Raw genomic sequence first — 4,759 nt, 5'->3', positions numbered from 1 at the left:
ACTATAAGGTTCTGTTGGCGAAAGGAGGTAGTTCTGATCTGCAATGCAAGGTTCAGGACCAAGTCAGTTCCTGACTAGAGATACCGGATCTGGGTCTTTAAAAACACATCTTGGGGGTTCTGACTCCAAGGTCAGATTCCTGAGCCCAAAGAACTGGGCTAGTCCCGGATGGGAAATGATGGCCCCGCCCCAAGTTCTGCTCCCCCTCCCCATCGAACCCCAGCGTCCGAGTCACCACAGCCCGCCCCGACATCAGCCTGGCCCAGCGCCGGCCCTGTCCCCTCCAAAGCATCCCGAAACCCCTGCCAAGGCGCTGAGAGAGGCCGTTTGTTACCAATGCCGGTTCCCCGGGTCGCGCCGCCGCCAACTCCTCTAGGAGCCGAAGCCAAGCCACCCTCCTCTTTCTCCTCCTCCTCCTCCCCGCCGCTTGGGCCGCCTAGAGTCGCCGCCGCCTCCGCCGCCTTATCCTCCCCCGGCGGTAGTAGTTGTGCTCGTCCCTGCCACCTCCTTCACCTCCACCGCCGACACAAGATGGCGGCCGCTGAGCCCGAGGCCGGAACAAAACCTTGGGCCCCACCCCCAGGAACCCGGATGCAGGCAGACCGCGCCCATCATGAATCATGAATGACGGTCTGTGCCCATCTGTGACTCATTCGAAGAGGAATAGCTCCACCTGGTGGCTATTATGGCACTAACTAGGAAAACAGGTAAAACAAAGAAAAATGAATAATACATTGTTGCAGCCAGGCTGCCATGGAAACCAATAAAGGCCATCGAGCCACACTTCCTGATCATGAATTATGCATGAGGCCAGGTGGTTGGTTGGTTGGTTAATACACGACAACCAGAAAACCAGGCTAAAATATGAAGCCACGCCCCACTGCTCATGAATAATAAATGGTCTTGCAGCAGCCCGGAAGCCAAGGAGACCAAGGCCACATCTGTCATGAATAATGCATGAGACCTCGTGGGCTGGAACACCGGGCAGGCCTGCCTATTGCTGTAAGCAGGGAAATAGGGCTGCTGCAGGGAAAACACACTCCCCCAGTTCATGAATAATGAATAACGGATGCTGCAGCAGCTCAACTTGGAAACTCAGGGAGGTCAAAAAAGGTCCCACCCAGTTATCATGAATTATGCACGAGACTGGATGGACAGCCCTGCCTACCAAGTAGGGATTAGGGTACTCCAGCCATGGCAACATGGCCACGGCTTCCTGTTCATGAGTAATAAAAGACCAAGCTGCAGAGCCACAGGGGAAACCCAGGGGAAGTGTAGCTGCCTCCTCTTTTCACCCCTGACTAATTGCACGTGAACCAGGGCTATCTTGGTTCAACCAAATCCAGACTCACTACATGCCTTTGGCTGGTGCCTCAGTTTCTATGACTGTAAAATGAGGATAGCAATAGAACCCATCTACTTATAAAGGCAACGTGTTATCAAAATCAGAGAATCTGGTGCTCGCTTCGGCAGCACATATACAAACTCAGAGAATATGAATTATGGGATGAGCTCAAAGCACTGCTGGCACAAGTCAGTTAAATTTTAAAATATATATTAATATAAAGGTAATATGTAAATATATTTATATTAATATAAAATTAGTTGTGGGAGAGGGTATACTCAGCTACTAGAGAAGCCCCACCCCCGCCAAGTTGGGGCATTATTTAAAAAATAATGCCTTGAAACACCCTCCCAGAAGGGCACCAATGTCCATTAAATGGGTAGGACAGACTACCAGGTCACCAGAGATAAAACCTAGGCACACAAATAAGCACCAAATACATTTCTGTTGACTAATAATAGATCTCATTCACAGACGTGGTGGCTCCAGTGGTATTTCCTTTCCATGCATTGTGCCACTGATCTCAGGAACGCCGAGCAGGAAATCAGTTCCTTCTTGTCCCTCGGTCTTGGCTCAAAAGTGACCTCCTTAAAGTTATTAAACCCTCACAAAAATCATTTCCACCCACCGGTGACTAGCTCTGTGACCTGGGGCCAGACACTTCACTTCTCTGGGCCATTGTTTCCCCACCCATAAAATGAGAACAATAGTAACCTACCTTGTGATGGAGTTTAAATGAGTAAATATGTAGAAAGGGCTTAGATCCGTGCCTGGCACATAGTGTTATATGACTAACATTAATAGTAGTACTATTAAATTGGGGTGGGGGGATTATGGCATTTGATTAAGACTACAGACTCTGAAACTAGACTGGCTCAGCCACTCACTGGGAGTAACTTTAGACGAAATTACTTACCTTGTCGGTGTCCCAGTTTCCTCATCTATAAAATAGGATAATAATAATCTACCTCCTAGGATTGTTGTGGGGATTAAATGGGCTAATAAAGCGCTAAATGAGTGTAAACTAATCTGATCGTTATGCCCATACCCATTTTCCAGGCTCACAGAAAGATTTGCCAAAGGTCACACGGCTAGTAAGGATCAATGCGATTTGAATCTAGAGCCTTTATTGATAATCTGGGATTACTGGGCCGTAAGAAATGAACCACGAACGAGGGTTTGTCCCTTCGCTAGACGCAAGGTTTAAATTCTGGAACCTATAAGAGAAAGCTAAGAGCCTACGATACAGATGAAGCTGTGAAAGCTACGCCCCTCATGAATTATGCACAACGCCCCTAGAAAAGCCACAGAAAACTCGGGCGCTACTCACCTTTACGATTAATCAATGAGGTCTAGTTTGCCCGACAGACTGTAAAACGCCCCTTCAGCACGCTGATCCGCCCCCTCGTGAATAATTCACAAGCCGATACTTCCAGTGGACCAGGTTCGAAAGAGACCAAAATGGGCTTCCTCACAACCCCACCTCTTCATGAATAATGAATAAAACCGCGACCAACGAAGGCCCGGTGTCACCCAGTGCCCCCTTGGGAAGCGCCTAGCACGCTGGGCTCCGGCGTCCCTTCCACAGCCTGGGCTGGGGCTCCTCTCCCTAACAACCTGTGGGCCCCGACGTGTCCGGTCTCCCTGCCCCGACTACCCAAGCGCTGGGGCACCGCATCATAGAACCAGAGGTCACAAAGGCCACAGATACCTTCACAATGCCACGTCGGTCCTGAACGTTCCCACCGTCACCAAGAAACAAGCCTCCCAAAATTCCGCCTTGACTTCAGGAACCTCAAACTCCGCCTCCCCCCTTGGGGAGCACCCCAAATCCTGCCCCATGGACAGAGTATTCATACATGGACCCTAAAGGTCTCCCCAAACATCCCCCTAAACCCTACCTCCGAGGAGTACATAAACTCTGCCTCCAAGGGATACTCCCTAACACGGGCTCCCACATCCCACTCCGGAGTCCCCAAACGCCACTTCCTAAGGGTCCCTCAAAAATAGCCACCTTTAAAAGCCACTCCGGGCCCAGAGCCTCCAAATATGCCCATTGGAGGATCTCCGAAACTGAGCCCCCTCCCTCCAATTCTATCCAGGGGCTTGAGGGCACCATGCTCCAGCTCACCCCCTGCGCCGGGCGGAAGCCTCGCCTTCCTGCTGGAGATGAGCCGAAGCCACGGGGCAACGGAAGAGCAAACCACCTCCGTCGCACAAGAAGAGCCAGAGTTTGCGCGGAGCTCGGAAGCGCGGGGACTTGGAGGGCCCCGGTTTAGGACGTACCACAGACGCTTAGCTAGAGGGGTGCCTGCTCTGCTCCCGCGCCGTCGACGACCTGTGTCAGATCCAGACACCCCTACGGATTGTGGTCCTTCCCGAAAGCGCGAGGCATGCTGGGGGTGGTAGTCCAACTTAGCCAGTGCCCCGTGCACGTGGTGGGCATCAGCGGCCAGGGGATGGGAAAATGTCACCCTGGGCTGTGGAATTCCAGGAGCGGTGCTCTGGGGGATGGGAAAAGAGAGCGGAACTCCGAGGCACCTCCAGATGGAAAGGCACACCCATCCTCCAGATGGGAAGGCTGAGGCTCATTCATTTGACTTTTATGGAGCTCAAGTTGTGGGCCAGGCACTAGGGATTCTTCCTTGCCCTCACCGAGCTGACATGCTAGCGAGGGAGACAGACCATAAATATAACACATAAATAAAAATTATAATTTCACATATAAATATGTTATAACAGATATATGTGACTATAATTATATATAATAAAATGTACATATAAATACTACATAGTTTATATAACATGATAGCTAGTGTCAATATGTAAATAATTTACATCTGTATATATCTTACACTTAATATATTGTATATATTCTATATTCACATGTGAATATATAATTAAACATGTAAATGTACATTGTATATGTAACTGCTAAATGCTATGGAGGAAAATAGAACAAGGTAAGGAGAAATCTGTGGGGACAGATAGTGTGGTCATGGAAGGCCTAGCTAAGAAGTTAAAGTGTTTAACACAAAATGCCTTTATCACCTTATCCCAGATTCTGTATCTCATGTCCTGTCAACAACCTCCAAATTCGTTCCTTTGAAAAATATTTATTGGATGCCTCAGTGCAGGGCACTGGGAACACAGCAAAGGACATAGCAAGGAGACTCCCCTTACAATAATCAAGGCCTCTCTTCTGTCGGATCTTTCCCTTGTTACTTCCCTTGTTACTCACCTCAGAGGGACCTGTCCTGATACCTCACACAAAATAGTCAGGGAAGGCCTCTCAGAGAAGGTGGCATGTGAAAAGTGAGGAAGCGAGCCACATGTAAACTGGAGAAAAGCATTCCAGACAGAGGGGACATCTGGTGCAAAGCCTTGAGGTTGGGAGTTCTTGGCATGTTTAAG

At 49.4% G+C, this 4,759-nt stretch overlaps 1 protein-coding gene across 2 annotated transcripts in view; it reads right to left on the bottom strand.

Annotated features, from left to right (window-relative positions):
* UBA1 (ubiquitin like modifier activating enzyme 1) overlaps window positions 1–3,628 on the bottom strand; it is a 21,536-nt gene extending 17,908 nt beyond the window's left edge. The window contains exon 1 of one of the 2 annotated variants that reach the window (XM_006906893.3): window positions 3,477–3,628. The gene's annotated coding sequence lies outside the window, so the exon portion shown is untranslated. Of the gene's footprint in view, window positions 1–334; window positions 556–3,476 lie in introns of those variants that run through there. The other variant, XM_006906892.3, reaches the window with a different exon arrangement.
* Window positions 3,629–4,759: the final 1,131 nt, after the last annotated feature.

This window comes from Pteropus alecto, unplaced genomic scaffold (genome assembly GCF_000325575.1).
Source record: "Pteropus alecto unplaced genomic scaffold, ASM32557v1 scaffold392, whole genome shotgun sequence".
Classification (NCBI taxonomy): Eukaryota; Metazoa; Chordata; class Mammalia; order Chiroptera; family Pteropodidae; genus Pteropus; species Pteropus alecto.
The sequence above is the reverse complement of the archived record's forward strand: the minus strand, read 5'-3'. Positions and strand labels throughout refer to the sequence as shown.